Source organism: Protopterus annectens, chromosome 2.part0, assembly GCF_019279795.1.
Source record: "Protopterus annectens isolate FY-2018-M chromosome 2.part0, PAN1.0, whole genome shotgun sequence".
Taxonomy (NCBI): domain Eukaryota; kingdom Metazoa; phylum Chordata; order Ceratodontiformes; family Protopteridae; genus Protopterus; species Protopterus annectens.
Window position 1 is genome coordinate 1673015112 of NC_056728.1, and position 17320 is coordinate 1673032431.

General features: G+C 45.5%; 1 protein-coding gene across 1 annotated transcript in view; it reads right to left on the bottom strand.

Annotated features, from left to right (window-relative positions):
* VPS13D (vacuolar protein sorting 13 homolog D) overlaps positions 1–17320 on the bottom strand; it is a 3321573-nt gene that overhangs the window by 1779255 nt on the left and 1524998 nt on the right. The window lies entirely within an intron of this gene.

The window sequence follows — 17320 nt, forward strand, 5'->3', positions numbered from 1 at the left end:
CGGACGCTTGGGTACAGGCTCAACGGTGTCCGGATCCTTCCATGCTCTGGTGGATATAAGGTCCACCAGAGGATCGGCAGGAGGGGACACCCAAGAGGTAGATGGACCCGCCTCGAATGCCTCCAAGAACACAGACTCGTCTGAGGAGGCCTTGGGGGCAGACCACCCCCCCCCCGATCCTTAACATCTCCATAATGTCTCCAAAGGAGACGCCTTCCGGGGTGATCTTGGGAGCCCTCCCTTCATCCAAGTCTGTGTCTTCGGTAATGGACTCTGGGGAGTCCATGTGCCTCCTTTTGCACTTACGCTTCCGAAGCACTTCCTCGGGGGGAGTGTCCGATGAGTCCTCTTCAGCAGCTAGATGTTCCAAGAGAACTACTTGGGACATCGAGGCGGGCTGTCCCTGGGACCTGCTGATGGGAGCCTGGCCCAGCTGGAAGGGAGTGCGGGGTGGAGCCGTGGCAGGGACCGGGGGTCCGGTAGTCCTCAACAGTGCCCTTTCCACTACGTTGAAGGCCGAGGGGGAGCCTGCTTCTCTAAGCCCCGAGAGCCGACCCCCACTCGGATCCGACACACGGACCGGAGTCGGAGCCGAAACCGTCGGATCCGGGAGACCGGTGCGCTCCGACTTAGACGGAGCCGAAGACACACCAGCTCCCTCGGATCCGAGGCTCGGCCCTCGGCTCCAAGAGGTCGGGTCCGAAGTACCCGAAGCACTCAAGGGATGGGTCGGATCCGAGGTGCGCCGACCTGTCGGATCCGACCCACCCCCGGATCCAACTCTGCCCGGCACCGACAGCTCCGAACCTGGGGTGTGGGTCGGAGAAGGAGCCAAGGGGGCGAAAAAGGGGGTCAAAGCCCCTCCCGGATGGGGGGGGCTAAGAGCACTCCCATTTGCATCTGGGCCTGGATGAAACGCCTCATCATCCGGTCCATGTCTGCTTCGCTCATAGAAAAGGTGGATCTAGATGAGGCCACCGAAGCGGACCTAGAGAGCCGCCTCGGGGACCTCACTGAAGGGCTAGCCTCCTCCTCCTCGGGCCCAGAAGAGAACCGAGGGGAGTGGAGCCGAGGAGGAGGAGATCTAGAAGACACAGGGGAGGCCCGTTTAGACGGAGGAGCCGAGCTTGAAGTCTCGGCTCTCCATTTGTGGTGCCTCTCCTTGTGTCTCTCCTTCTTCTCTTTCTCCCTTGTAGTCTCCCTCTCCTCCGGCTTTTTGGTGGGAGGTTGAGTCCCTGCCGGGGGAGGGGAGACCGCAGCACCCACGGAAGGCTGCTGGCTAGTAGGGGCAGAGGCCAGCATCTGGAGGAGAAGTCCCGCCAGAACAAGCTTCGACCTCCGGTCCTTAGCTCGGGGTTGAACCCTGCACATATGGTACAACCAGATGACAGGTGTTCAACCCCAAGATGACGAGTGTGGCCATCTGCTGGGGACAGCTTGTGGCCACACTCGGTACATTTAGAAAACACTGCCTTATGGGCTTCTGACATCCTAAGCCCTAACAGGCCTAACACACACAGTACAAACAAACACACAAACTACGCAAAACCCGTGGAAAAAATTAACAAGGTAAAGAGAGGAAAGCCTAACACATACACTCTAATTAACTAAATATTAAAAGTTTAAAGTTTTTAAAATTTTTTAGTCAAAACTCTTATCTTTAACCAGGAGCTCGAGGAGTCCGTTGCAACTTGAAACGCGGCAAACGAAATCTGAGGTCAGTTAGGGCTTGGCAGGGGATTATGGGTAGAGGGAGGAGCTAGGAGCTCGGATCCTAAGCTTTTGAAATGCCGGCTCGGATCCAAGGTCGGATCCGAATCCCACAGGTTGCAGACAAATGAAGTCTGCCTACTTCAGATTTATTGTTTCCAGGTTGTGGCAATGTTGAGTCCAAACACTTTTTAGATACCATTGAAGTTTCCTCATATTCAGTCTTACATATGGAATTAGCAGAATGCAGGATGCCATGAAGCCCAAAGCCTGCAGAATTTTTCTTGCAGATAACTGGGTCTTTGTTGCCAACATTTTGAAATAAGTAGTCAGTTGTCTTTGTTTGTCTGGCATGAGATAAGCCATCTGGGCAGTTGTATTTAAGCTTGCATCCAGGAATATTATCTCTTGAGTGGGTACGAGTTTTGATTTCTTTTCGTTTACTGTGTACCCAAGGCCTGTTAGTAATCTTTTTACAAATGCCAGATGCTGTAGGAGAATGTCCTTGTTCTCTGCTTGAATAAGGCAGTCGTCCAAGTAAGGATAAATTTGCATTCCTCTTTGTCTGCAAAATGCAATTACTGGTGCCAGGCATTTTGTGAAGACCATGGGCGCAGTAGATAAGCCAAAGGGCAGTGCAGAGAATTGGTAGTGCATTGAGCCAGCTATAAATCTGAGGTATCTTCTGCATGATTGTCTGATTGGGAAATGCAGGTATGCCTCTTTTAGGTTTAAAGTCACAAGTCAAGCCTTCTTGCCCAACATGGGCAGAAGCTGCTGCAGAGTTAACATTTTGAATTTTGGAATATCCAGACATGTGTTTAGAATAGACAGGTCCAGTATTGGTCTCCAGGCTTTGTCCTTTCTGGGCACCAAGAGTAGTCGAGTAAAATCCTAGTCCCTGCTCTTGCTGTGGTACTTGCTGTATGGCCCTCATGTCCATGAGGGATGAAACATGTTTTTGTGCCTCTTCCCATTGATTGTGTGGCAGGTCTGGCATACCGTTTGCCCTTGGCAGGGTGTGAAAGTTTAACATGTAGCCTTGTGACACGATATTTAAGACCCATTTGTCCTGGGTGATCATATGCCAATTTTGTGAAAATAGTGCTAGTTTTCCCCCAAAAGGAGCTGCCAAAAGATAAGTGCTTGGTGCTGGCAGGGGAACGTCATTGAGACTGTTTCCTGTATGGCTGTGATTTGTCTTCTCCACCTTTGGAGGTAGAGGCACTCCACTGCTTAGGCCTGTAGGAACCTTGCGCCTGTGATATGCCTCTAGGGCGTCTGGATCTGTCTGGATCTGCCCCTATGAGGTCTGTCTGAGACTGGAAAGGACTTATTCGTTGTAGCCCAGTGTCTGCTAAATCTAGGTGGCTGTACCTGTAAGAAATCCTTGACCGTTTGCATAGATTTAGCTTTGTCCTCCATTTTCTTTAACACCTCTTCTGCCTTAACACCAAACAAGGTATCATGTTGTAAAGGAGCATCTAATAATTTTGCTTTAACACGGTCAGGCAGATTTTGTTCCTCTAACCAAGCATGCCTCCTAATGACAGAACCCATAACAGCGGCCCTGTAGGAGGCCTCCACAGAATAAAACCCACATTGCAAAATATGCTTTCCAACTTGTTCAGCTGCATGCAATAAATACTGCATTTCGTTGTTTTCTGCACATTCAGAATTTGCCATCATTTTCTGTTTAAGCAGTGTCATGATATATTGCTGATATTTGAGCATATGAAACTGACAATTTAAAGCCCTTATAGCCAAAGTAGCAGATGTGTAAATCTTTTTTCCCCATCTATCCAGTGCTCTAGAATCCCTGTCAGAGGGGGTAGGGTTTTTTGTAGTAGAAGCCTTGACCCCTTTCGGACCCTGTGAAATAGTTTCTGGGTCTGCAGAAGGGTTTTTGAAAAGGAATTTATGAGAGTCAGGGAACCTGTAGTATCTGTCCGGCTTAACAGGAGCTGGAGGTAAAGAGTCAGGGGTCAGACTAGACTCCGAGAACACATCATCTACAATGTCTAACACAGATGGAATAGCTAGAGGCCTGTGTTGAGGTAGTAATAGGAAGTCTCTGAGCCTTTTCTTAGATTCTGAAAAATCTTGGCTCTCCCAGTGGAAATGTTCCCTCATGGTATGCAAGGTTTCCCCAAAAGAGTAGTCCTCAGCAGGAGAAGCTGAAGGAATTGACTCTTCAGCATCAGAATCCTCATAGGGGGGAAGAGAATATTCCTGATCAGAAGAGGAATCAGAAGAAATGGAAACCTGATCTGAAGATTCATAGTCTGTCTCTTGCCTAGGCCTCTTATCAAGAGGGGGATGGGAACCCCTGATCAAGGTAATTAAGTCTTCGGCCATTTTGAGCATCTGTTTTTTGGGCATAGAAGCCTGTCCTTGTGGCTGGTGAACTTGTTTCTTTGCCTTTAAAGGTGTTTGAGCCTTTGTCTTTGAAGTCGGTTTAATATATAATTGTTTGGATCTGAATAAACCCTCAGAAGCCAATGCCTGCTCAGTGGCTCCGGACCCATCTGAGGGAATTATCTCCAAGGCTCCAATACCTTGAATTTTCAGCGGCCTGGCCAACTACACGTGGGAGTCGGTAGCGGCGTGCGACTCTAAAGTAGCGGGTGTCAGGGGCTGCGAAAGCGCCTCACTGATGACAGGCAAACCAGCGACTTGCTTATGAGAAGCTTCTTCGTCGGTGTTGGGCCTCGGTTGCCTGTCTTTTTCTTTTCGTTTTTTTATGAACTCCGGTAGTCGGATGGCTATCCGACGACATTGTATAATTAAATCTTCGCCCAAAATAGCTTAATGCAAAATCGTACCGACGCTTAATAGTGCATTGGTTAAATCTAGCACAAAACTGACAACTAGCAATGTCGTGGTCAGGGCCTAGGCAAGGAATACACTAAGAATGAAAGTCCTGATGAGGTATTTGCTTCCCACAAGAAATACAATTATTAACTTTTTCTGACATCAGTCTGGAGCAAGAAAAAAGTTTCCTCAACGGGGTACTTAGCTTTTAATGAAGACTTTGGATCTGAAACTCAAACACAAAAATCTCAGGAGTCGGCCGACCGGCACTTGCGAAATACTTCGGCTTCCGGCACCGCTCGGCAAGAAAGATGAAATAAAATGGCATCGGCTGCATCTTTTATACCCCTGACGACCTGATGTCAGGGAAGAGGTGACAGCAACCGATGCAGGACCCAAGACTTTGGAATTCAGGCTGACTGAGGGCAACCTGCCAGCAGGATAACCCAAATGTAATGACTGCAACAGTGAAACACAAAGAACATCTGTTGCAGAAAAGAGGAGAATCCCAGGATGCAAAAAACTCCCTTACCAGCCTCAGTAAGAAGCTGAGATTCCTCATAAAATCCTCCAAAGCTAGTTACAAAAATAAAATTGCCAAAGATTCCAAAGACAACCACAAGGCATTCAATAACTATGTCAAGAACCTACATGGCAATGCTCAGATCTGCTCTGAGCTACAACAGAATGGCATTAAATATACTGATCCCAAGGATACTGCCAATATCCTGGCAGATCGATTCAGTGCCAACTTCACCCCCCACTCACCCCCTAAATGGCCCATCTCAATACCGGAAGATTGTCAAATTCCGGTAATAACGGCCACACAGGTAAAAAAACGCATTCTCCAAAGTTAAGAATACAGCATCCATGGGACCAGATGACATCCCTGGCTGTGTACTACATGAACTACAAAATGAACTGGCACCTCACCTAAGTGTCATGTTTAATTATACCCTCAACCTCAGGTTTCGTGCCCACTGAGAGGCGCACAGCTGCAGTTATCCCACTCCACAAGGGGGGATCCACCTTGGATCCCGGGAAAGTACAGTTTTGTACCTACCATAAATGTAGATGTTCGAGGATTCCATTGCTGCAGTCCTTACTATTGGGTATAGTCCGCGTCCAGTCGGCCCGAATACCAGAGTATAAGGCTGACGTCGGTCATGTCGCCTTAGACTGACGTCAGTACGTCAGGGTACTAATGCGCATGACCGACGTCATATCCTCAGTCTTTTCTTGCCCCAGATGTCAGAAGACCCCAAAAAGACAAGGCCCAAAATACCTGCACCAAAAACATGTACAATATATACAAGAATATATACAAAAATAGAAGCATGTAAACTCACCTACATAACCACCCCTAAACACAGAGGGGAAGGAGGGAGGGTAAATTGGACTGCAGCAATGGAATCCTCGAACATCTACATTTATGGTAGGTACAAAACTGTACTATGTTCTTCGTTTTCCATTGCTGCAGTCCTTACTATTGGGTAGAATCCCAAAGCAGAGGTAAGGGAGGCTGGCAAATCATAAAGAAGGAGGAGCTGACAACATGCCTTGCAAAACAGCTGTGGCAAAACCAGCCCTAGACTTAGAGTAGATAGGAAGGTGATAATGCTTAGAGAAAGTATGCACAGAACTCCAAGTAGCTGCTTCCAAAATATCCTTAGTTGCCACCCCCTTAGAAATGCTGTTGAAGTGGCAGTAGCCCTAGTGGAATGAGGCCTAATCCCAGCTGGAATCTCCTTGCCATGATGGGAATAACAAAATGCAATGCAAAAGCCAATCCACCTAGAAATAGTTTGTTTTGACACAGGCTTGCCCTGTGAACTCAAAGCAAAAGAAACAAACAACTGCTGAGACTGCCTAAAATCCTTAGTCCTGCTTAAATAATAACGCAATTGCCTGTGTACATCTAAAGTGTGCAAAATCTTTTCCCCTTTATTTTGAGGGTCTGCATAAAACGTAGGCAAATGAATAGTTTGGTTTAAAGCCACACTAGAAACCACCTTAGGCATAAAGGAAGGATTAGTACGTAATGATACCCTATCCTTATGGAAAACCAAAAAGGGCTCTACTGCCATAAGGGCCTGCAACTCAGACACCCTCCTTGCAGAAGTAATAGCCAACAGAAAAGCAGTCTTCCATGACAAGTATTTCAATTCAGCAGTAGCTGCAGGCTCAAAAGGTTGTAGAGTAAGTTTTTCCAACACATAATTGAGATCCCAAGCAGGAGTAGGAGCTCTACGTGGGGGTCTTATATTCTTTGCCCCTCTAAGAAACTGCTTGAACAAAGGATGCAAAAACAAAGGTGGGTCACAATCATAGTGAGCTGAAATTGCTGCAGCATGAATCTTAATAGAAGAGAAGGATAACCCTTTGTCCAATAACTCAGTAAGATATTGAAGAGCCACACTCAAATTAGGTTCAGAAATCTCCAAATTCTTTGCTGTACTCCAAAATAAAAATCTCTTCCATTTTGCTGCGTACACCCTCCTTGTACTAGGTCGTCTAGCTTCCATAATCACATTTAAAACTTTTTGAGGAAGTTGAGACCTGCTGTGTTTCAACACAGAATATGCCAGGCTGTTAGATGAAGAGAGTGAAGCTTGACATTGAGCAGATGACCGTCCTTCTGAGATAACAGATGAGGAATCAGAGGTAAAGGCCATGGAGGCTTCTCTACCAGACTCCGTAGTAGTGGGTACCAGTGTTGCCGAGGCCAATCTGGAGCTATCAAAATCATCCTTGGCCTGTCTTGTCTGACCTTTAATAGTACCTTTGGAAGAAGAGGCAGAGGTGGAAAGGCATACACATGAAGGTTTTCCCAACTGAAAGACAGAGCATCCACTTTCCAAGCTGTGTGATGAAACCCCTTTGTGCAATACTTTGGCAGCTGGTGGTTTAGTGGAGAAGCGAACAGATCTATGTCTGGAGTTCCCCATGACACTGTCAATTTCTGAAATACATGAAGATCCAGTTTCCACTCGTGGGGATCCATGATTTGTCTGCTTAACACATCTGCTAAGGAGTTCTGTGCTCCTGGCAGAAACCTTGCCTGAAGAGTTAGTTGCAAGCTTAGCGCAGTCTCCCATAAAATCATTGCTTGCCTGCATAGAGGATAAGAATGTGTTCCCCCTTGCTTGTTGATGTACCACATGACAGTTGTGTTGTCTGTTAGAATCAACACCTGTCCTGGAAGAAGTAACTCCTTGAAAGCCAGTAATGCGAACTGGACTGCTAACATCTCCTTCATGTTGATATGTAGATGCTGTAGTCTGGCAGGCCACTTGTCTTGTATCCACTGTCCATTTAGATGAGCTCCCCAAGCAATGTCCGAGGCATCTGTCGTTAAAATCTGACTCGCCTCTGGCCGGGTCACAGAGAGTCCCTTGTTTAGGTGACATTCCTGAGCCCACCACAAAAATTCTCTTTGAAGGCAAGGTATTATGTGAATGACAGTGTCCAAATCCTGGCAGTGCTGTGTCCATACATTTTTGAGATACCATTGTAACTTCCTCATATGCAGTTTGGCATTGGGAAGCACCAGAATACAAGATGCCATGAACCCTAATGCTTGAAGGACTGTCCCTGCAGTCAGCACGGACTGATGAGAAAGTTGATGGAAGTAAAGTGATAGACTCATTTGTTTGTCCGGGGTTAAAAAGGCCATCTGGGCTGCTGTATTCAGTCTCACACCCAGAAAGCACATGTCTTGAGAGGGTACTAGACTGGACTTTATTTCGTTCACAGAATACCCTAGGCATCTTAGCACTGCTATAACATATTCCAGATGCTGTAGAAGGTCTTCCTTTTCTTGAGCCAGAATCAGGCAGTCGTCTAAGTAAGGATAGATTTGAATTCCTTGTAGCCTGAAGTAAGCTATCACTGGAGCCAGAACCTTTGTGAATACTCTGGGCAGTAGATAAGCCAAAGGGCAATGCAGAGAACTGATAATGAGAATCTCCAGCTCGAAACCGCAGATACTTCCTGCAACTTAGCCTGATAGGCACATGAAGGTAAGCTTCCTTGAGATCTAAAGTTACCATCCAGTGATCTTTGCCCAGCAGAGGTAAAAGCTGTTGTAACGTCAACATCTTGAACTTGGGAATGTCCAGATAAGTGTTGAGGAGAGATAAATCCAAAATTGGTCTCCACGCGTTCCCCTTCTTTGGTACTAGGAACATGCGGGAATAAAATCCTAGGCCCCTTTCTGATACAGGGACTGGCTGAATGGCCCCCATTTGGAGTAACTGAGAAACTTGCTTGTGAGCCTCTTGCCTTTGTGGAGGAGGAACGTCTGGCATGCCTGTGAAAGGGGGCATTGTATGGAAATAAAACCTGTAACCGTGGTGAATGATGTCCAACACCCATCTGTCGTGAGTAATTAAATCCCAATTTTCTTTGAAAAGAGACAGTCGTCCTCCCAAAGGAGCTGCCAGACGAGAATCTACTGGCAGCTGAAAAGGCAGGTCATTGGGTCTGTTTACGAAAGGACTGACCTCTGCCCTCACCAGAAGTCTGAGCAGGTGAACTCCCTGTTCTAGGCCTAAAAGAACCTTGAGCCCTGCCCCTACCACGTCTAGACCTACCCCTAGACTGGGAGTCATAAGCAGGATATGTCCACCCCTTAGCAGGCCAATTTCTACTAAACTTCGGAGGCTGAACCTGCAAAAAATCCTTAACAGTTTGCATAGACTTAGCTTTGTCCTCCATTTTCTTTAAAACTGCTTCCACAGGTGAACCAAACAACACATCAGACTGTAAAGGTGCATCCAAAATCCTTGTCTTAACATGCTCAGCTAAATTCTGATCCCTCAACCAGGCATGCCTGCGAAGAACAGAACTAGTGGCAGCCACCCTCGAGGAGGCCTGCACAGCATCAAAGCCACATTGCAAAGAATGCTTGCCCACTTGTTCAGACACATAAACCAAATCCAGCAACTCTTTACACTCAATACCTTCCGCCAAAGCATCCACCTTAGATTTCAATTGTGAAAGGAGATAATTTTGATATTTCAGCATGTGAAACTGACAATTCAACGCCTCATGGCTAGAGTGGAAGAAGTATACAGTTTCTTACCCCACCTATCCAAAGCCCTCGCCTCTTTGTCAGTGGGAACAGGATTTTTAACCACAGAGGCTTTAACACCTTTAGGCCCCTGAGAAACAGTTTCTGGGTCCGCCCTAGGACTCTTAAACAAATACTTATGAGCTTCGGGCACCCTATAGTACCTATCAGGTTTAACAGGAGCAGGAGGCAAAGAATCAGGGTTCAGGGAAGCCTCTGCAAAAACATCTTCCACCACAGTCAACACAGGAGGTATAGCTAAGGGCCTATGCTGGGGTAAAACAAGAATTCCCTAAGCCTCTTCCTGGAATCAGAGTAATCCTGGCCTTCCCATTTAAAGTGCTCCCTCATGGAATGCAGAGTCTCTGAAAATGAAAAATCCTCAGGAGGAGAAGCCAAGGAGTGGCATCATCCACATCAGAATCAGAATAAGGAGGATACTCCTGCAAATCTTCCGCAGAAGACTCAGAAGCCTCTGAACCCTGTTCAAAACTGGCAAACTCTGGTTCCACCCTAGGCCTCTTATCAGGAGGGCCCATAGAACCTCTAATCATAGTAATCAAATCTTCTGCCATTTTAAGCATATGTTTCTTAGGTACAGAACCCGAAAAGCTAGGAGAAGCCCCCACTGAAGCTGAACTTGGCCTACCTCTAAAAGAAGTTTTAGCAACAGAAGGAGAGGCTCTAACTACTTTGGGAAGAGAGGGAAGAATAGTTACCTGAGAAGCCCCCTCAGCCTGGCCTGCCTCCTGAGATGGTACATCCTGTAACAGTAAAGATTCTGCCGGAGACTCTATAGAAACTCCTGGCAAAACCTCTGGCTCCACTGAGCCTCCTAAAGAACCGACGTCCGGGACTGCCGGTTCGTCAACCCTAGGCTTCGCTGTTTTGTCCTTGCGCTTCTTGGACGAAGCGCCGGAGCATCCGACGGCATTTTATAATTACAACGTTTCCCAAACACTAACCTGGCACAGTCTAACCTCCTCTTAATAGTGCGTTTGTTAAACCTAGCACAAGAGCGGCAACCAACAACGTCGTGCTCAGGCCCTAAACAAGGTATACACAAAGTATGGAAATCCTTATGCGGTATCTGTTTCCCACAAGAAATACAGTTATTCACTTTTTCTGACATCCGGTTAAATACTGAGGCAAGAAAAAACCAAAATGTTCCCCAACGGGGTACTTAGCCAACTCTGATTCGGTCTGAAACTCCGGTTTCGGAAATATCTCAGAACGCCAACCTGCACTCGCAAAACTGCTTCTGCATCGGACCATGCGGCAAAAAAGACTGAGGATATGACGTCGGTCATGCGCATTAGTACCCTGACGTACTGACGTCAGTCTAAGGCGACATGACCGACGTCAGCCTTATACTCTGGTATTCGGGCCGACTGGACGCGGACTATACCCAATAGTAAGGACTGCAGCAATGGAAAACGAAGAACATCTACCGCCCCATCAGTCTGACGAGCCTGATCTACAAGGCCATGGAATGTATTATCATGGAACTTATAAACAAAGACATTGGCAACCTTAAAACACTGAACCCCACCCAGTTTGGGTTTGTGAAGGGCCAATCCTGTCTCCTGAACCTGACTGACTGACTTCTTATCAGTCTCCAGAACCGTGGACAAGGGTAAGGCAGCCCATACAGCCTATCTGGACCTCGCCAAGGCCTTTGACACCATCCCCCACTCTGGAATCATAGATAAACTTACTACGCTGGGCATTAATCCCTACATCACTCGATGGGTTGCCAACTGGCTTAATGGCAGAATCCACACTGTAAAAGTAGTTGACTCCAAATCCAGCTTCAGACATGTGACAAGTGGAGTATTTCGGGGTTCAGTCCTGGGTCTTCTCTTGTTTGGCATGTACTTCTCTGAAGTACAGGTCAACACTAAGGGACTCTGGCTAACAAAGTTCACAGATGACTGCAAACTGGGTGCCATTACTGAATCCCCAAATGATGTGGATACTCTACAAAAGGGCCTTACAGAAACAGATGCTTGGTGCAAGAGCCATAGGCTCAAGCTCAATGCCTCAAGCTCAATGCCAAAAAATGTGTAGTTATTCCCTTTGGGAAAAAACATGTACCCGTGAATTGCCACATAGGTGGCAGTAAACTAAACACCGAAAGTGTGACAAGAGACTTAGGGACACAGGTGGACAGTGGTCTCACCTTCAATAACCACATTGCCACAACAGTCAGAAAATCCTTCTATGTGGCACACCTCATCACTAAGGGCTTTTCATCCAGAAAAAAGGAGGTCATTGTTCCACTGTACTCATCCTTCATCAGACCCATTATAGAATATAACGCCCCACTTGGTATGCACCTCTCAAGACATCTGCAACAACTGGAAAGGCCGCAAAAATGCCTCACTAAAAGAATCACAGGCCTAAAGCAGATGCCCTATGCTGACCATCTTAAAAAACTCCAGCTATACTCTGTCGCATATCGTCTACTCCATGGCGATCTCTGCTTAACATACAAGGCCATGTCAAACCCAGAGCTGTTGGACATGCTACACTTAAAGAAATCCCAATCCCTCAGAGCCACACACTCCAGGGATCTAAACTTTGTCATCACAATAAACAAAACATACTGGAGGGATAGGTTCCTGACTCAGAGACTCCCCAGACTCTGGAATATGACTGCCCATACATGTCAAGCAGAGAGCCTCTTTGGCCCTCTTCAAAAGGAACCTTGATGATTGGATGGGAGAAAGGAAATTCACCCCGGGGATCACATCAGTCGCCCTGCTAGACAGGGGTCCAAGGAAGTAAATAGTGTGGGAAGAAATAGCCAGGGAATTGTTATGGCTAGGCTTGTATAGGCCCTAGGGCAGATAGCCTAGTACCAACCTATGAACCAAAACATACCTGGTCATATAAGCCTGGTAATGAATGGCCCTAATAGACAGCTGACAGCAGTAATAACTTTCTTGCACAAACTTTCCATGGCCTGATTATTCTTATCAGAAGAGAGAAGCTTAGTATATGGCAACAGTTTAGAATATTTGTCAGAAGAAACTGACACCACTGAAGGATCAGCATAAAGTTACTTATACAAAAGCTTACGGTCCTCAGGCAACTTGTAGAACCTATCAGGTTTCTTTGCTCCAGGAAGCAGAGAGTTAGGAGCCACAGAGACAGTAAAAATGGTGTCCAAAAGGGCAGCCAAAATAAGAGGGGCAGCTGATATGTGTGACTCCATCTGAGGAACTCACAGTACCTCTTTTGAATGTCAGACACTTGGGAAAAGTCCCACTTAAAATATTCCATCATGCGGATAACAATGTCCCCAACGGACAACTCTTCCAAGGGGGAGTCTGCAAGACTAACGCGTCTTTGGAATATGCTATGTATTCATGTGAAGCAGAGCACCTCTATGACACTGTTCAAAAGGAACTTGAACGAGTGGAAGGGGCACCATAAATTCTTACTGGGAATAGCACCCACAACCCTCCTGGATATGGGCAGCCATTACTAAATGCAATTTTGGGTACTGACTAACATTCCTATTGTATTACATTGGGATGAAATGGCTAGGCTTGAAATGACCTACGGTCAATAACCTATTCATCTCTTATGAGCCTATGATCTTCCTCTGAACCACAGTCTAGAGGGGAAGGAATTTTGTTAAATTAAGCTAGGGATTCTTCTCCAAAATCCAAGTCTTCATCCAAAAAATCCAATTACCTAGACCTCTAAACAGGAGTGGAAGCCGGGGTGGGTGGGGTGGCAGAACAGATACCCCTTAAGGAGGCTTCAAGGCCATTAAAGAGTTAAACAGATGCTGATTAAAGTCCTGCCATTCATGCTGGCGATCTTTACCAACACGGGAGATATGTTTAGTTTAATGCTTCTTTGTCTGTAGGATGTCCACCTGAAAAACCCTCTGAGGTTCAGACCCTTGATGAGATTCAATCCTCATTCTCTTCGATATTATCAGCCAAGGATTCCCCTCAACATCAGGTGCAGATGTTGGAAAAGCTTCCAAGGAAAAGCAAAAATTCAGATCCATGTTGGCCTCTAATAGGGTTGTGGCAGAGGAATCCAAAGCAAGCATTGGACTGTCTTCAGGGCTTTCACTAGCCTCTAGAGAGACATCCAGGGGAGGCTGGACAGCAACCAGATCAGGTCTAATCTTTTTGGCCTTCTTAGCAGATGGCGGGCCCTCAGGATGGAAGGATTCTGCCACAGCACCCTGAGCCAACACCTTAAGTCCTTGATTCTGAAGATATATAGACAAGGAGCAAAGATGACTATGTTCAGACTTAGGCACAAACACCTGGCAGACAGGGCATGGTGTAAGGTCATGGGAAGTACCCAATTAAAAAAGACACTGGTTGTGATGGTCTTTACGGGGAATCCACCTTCCACACTGACAATTTCCCTTCCTGCGTGACAAGAACACAAATACCATACAAAATTGAAAAAGGAGAGAAGACACCCCAATGAGGCCCTTATCTGAAAGTGGTTTGGTAATTTGGCTTTGAAACTGCCCACCCCTCTTGTAGATTTGTATTTGGATACTCCTTCTGGGCCCATCTCATTTGCTCACTCAACTGAGTGCAGTGAGATCATATTCTGATTTTAGGCATGCCTACTGTGTACAAAGAGAGCATTTGGGAAGGACAACCCCCTGTAGCCTCTTAATCCTGCACTTTCCCCTCCCTCAAAAATAAATAAATAATAAAAAAAAAAAAAATATATATATATATATATATATATATATATATATATATATATATACATATATATATACATATATATATGTATATATATATATACATATATATATATATATTTTATTATTCAGCTACTCTTACTGTAACTGTCTCAGTTGCTCTTCTGCGTCCTGTTATCTGTTCAGTCATTCTTACTCTGCACTTATTACTGCTTGTTAGTAGCCTTCTAATTTACTGCCTTCGGCACTTGTTTTTTAGTCATTTGTCAATTTAAATGTATTTATTAGAACTGCATTTGCCGTAGTGTTGCTACACACTCGGGTGTGCCGGCCTGCACTGCAATTTGAATTGTATTCACTGCTGTTTTAGCTGCTTTTCTGTAAAAAAAAAAAAAAAAAAAAAAAAAAAAAAAAAAAAAATATATATATATTCTAAGCTTGTTTCCTGCCTTTCTTGTAACTAGTCAAGTCCAGATACAGACTTGCTGTATCCAGGACTGTTGGTAAGCTTCTGAGCCCCCCAAGCTTTTCTGTGTTGGAGGGAAGCCTTCTAGCTAATCAGTGGGAGTGGTAAGAACTAGGCAGCCTATCTACCACAGGAAGAGTGGGTTTTGGCCCTGAAATTATAGTTCATTGGCCATTTGGGCAGTTTTTCCATCTCTTTCTACTTTCTGGTTTAAAAGCCCGTTTTGCTTTTTGTCCACACCTTTCCTATACCTAGTGTAGTCCAGGTATAGATTTGCTGTATCCAGGACTGTTGGTAAGCTTCTGACACCACAAGCCCTTCTGTGTTGGAGAGAAGCCTTCTAGCTTATCAGTGGGAGTGGTAAGCATTAGGTAACCTATCTACCACAGGAGGAGTGGTTTCTGGCCCAGAAATTGTAGTTTATTGTCCGTTTGGGAAGCTTTTCCATCTCTTTCAACCTTCTGATTTAAAAGCCTGTGTTTGTGCTTGTTTCCTGCCTTTCCTGTTACTAGTCTAGTCCAGGTACATATTTGCTGTATCCAGGACTCTTTGTAAGCTTGTGAGCCCCCCAAGCCTTTCCATGTTTGAGGGAAGCCTTTTAGCTTATCAGTGGAAGTGGTAAGCATCAGGTAGCCTGTCTACCACAAGAGGAGTGGTCCCTGGCCCAGAAATTGTAGCGATTGGCTGTTTGAGCAGTTTTTTTCCCATCTCTTTCAACTTTCTGGTTTGAAAGCCGTACTTGCGCCTGTTTCCCGCCTTTTCTATAACTAACCTAGTCTGGTTACAGAGTTGCTGTATCTAGGACTGTTAGTAAGCTTCTGAGACCCCCAAGCCTTTCCTGTTGGAGGGAAGCCTTTTAGCTTATCAGTGGGAGTGGTAAGCACAAGGTAGCCTATCCTCCATGGGAAGAGTGAGTTTTGGCCCAGAAATTGTAGTTTGTTTGGGCAGTTTTCCATCTCTTTCAACTTGCTGGCTTAAAAGCCTGCTTTTGTACTTGTTCCCCGCCTTTCCTGTAACTAGTCTAGTCCAGGTACAGATCTGCTGTATCCAGGACTCTTTGTAAGCTTCTGAGCCCCCCAAGCCTTTCTGTGTTAGAGGGAAGCCTTCTAGCTTATCAGTGGGAGTGGTAAGCATTAGGTAGCCTATCTACCAAAAAGGAGTAGTTCCTGGCCCAGAAATTGTAGCTATTGGCCGTTTGGGCAGCTTTTTCCATCTCTTTCAACGTTCTGGTTTACAAGCCGCACTTGCGCTTGTTTCCCACCTTTCCTGTAACTAGCCTAGTCCAGACATACAGTTTCTGTATCCAGGACTGTTGGTCAGCTTCTGAGCCCTGCAAGCCTTTCTGTGTTGGAGGAAAGCCTTCTAGCTTATCAGTGGGAATGGTAAGCACTAGGTAGCCTGTCTACCATGGCAGGAGTGGTTCTTAGCCCAGAAATTGTAGTTTATTGACAATATGGACAGTTTGTCCATCTCTTTCAACTTTCTGGTTTAAAAGACCACACTTGCGCTTATTTCCCATCTTTCCTGTAACTAACCTACTGGGTAGCACTAGAAAGCCTTAAACTGATACAAGCCTTCTAGCTTAGAAGTGAGACTTTGGGGTGATTAAGTATCAGCTTTCTGTACTTTCTTGCTGTACTTAACTGTTTTCTGCCTAAACAAAGATTTTCCGGTGTTAATTGAGATTTAAAAGCTTGTTTTTCACATATTGTACTTATTTGTCTGCCTGCACTTTTAAAAAGTTTTTTGTTTAAATAATTTAACTGTTGTAGGCAATAGCCTTTTCTGATGATTTGTAGTCGTTTAAAGCTGTTTTAAGTGTATTTTTTACAGTTTTTGCCTTCTTTAAAAAAAAAAAAAAAAAAAAACAATTTCCTTGTTTCCCACTTTTCTAAGCTAGTATAGTCCAGTTTTCAGGCTAGTGCTGAATTCAGGGATGTGATACTAGTTTCTGAGTTGCCCATACCTTACTTAGATAGAAGGAAGTTTCTCTGTTCACCTGTGAGAGAGAGGAGCTTTGAGCAACCTATCTGTCCCCGTTGAGGAGTGGTTCCAGCCCAGAAGTTAGTAATTTATTGGCCATTTTGGGTTAATTTCTATTTCTATCTCTTTCATTTCCCTACTATAAAAACTGCGTTTGCACGGTTTTGTGCACCGGGAAGTGCCAGTTAGCTACGGTTAAATTATTCCTGGCTCCACTAAGTCTCCTCTTCAGTTTTTCCCTTGAAACTAGTCTAACTCTCAACCTAAGCACTCAAAAGGCATCCCACAGCCCAGCATTTGCTCAGACCTAATAGCAAGCACTAATATACCCAGACACTGACTGCCCAGCAGGGCAAGGCTCTTTATTCACCCCTCACCAACCAAGCGACTAAGCAGCTCACCCTACTATTCAGGCATGACCAAAGGGCAATTTCAGGTGTACTCTCCAGTCTAGCTGGTGAATCTGGGTATCCTGAGGCAATGTTACAACTGCCTCATGTACACAGAGAACCCTCTCCTTCTACCACAAAACACTAACATATGCGAGAGATGCAATTATGCAGCCAAACTGGAAGCT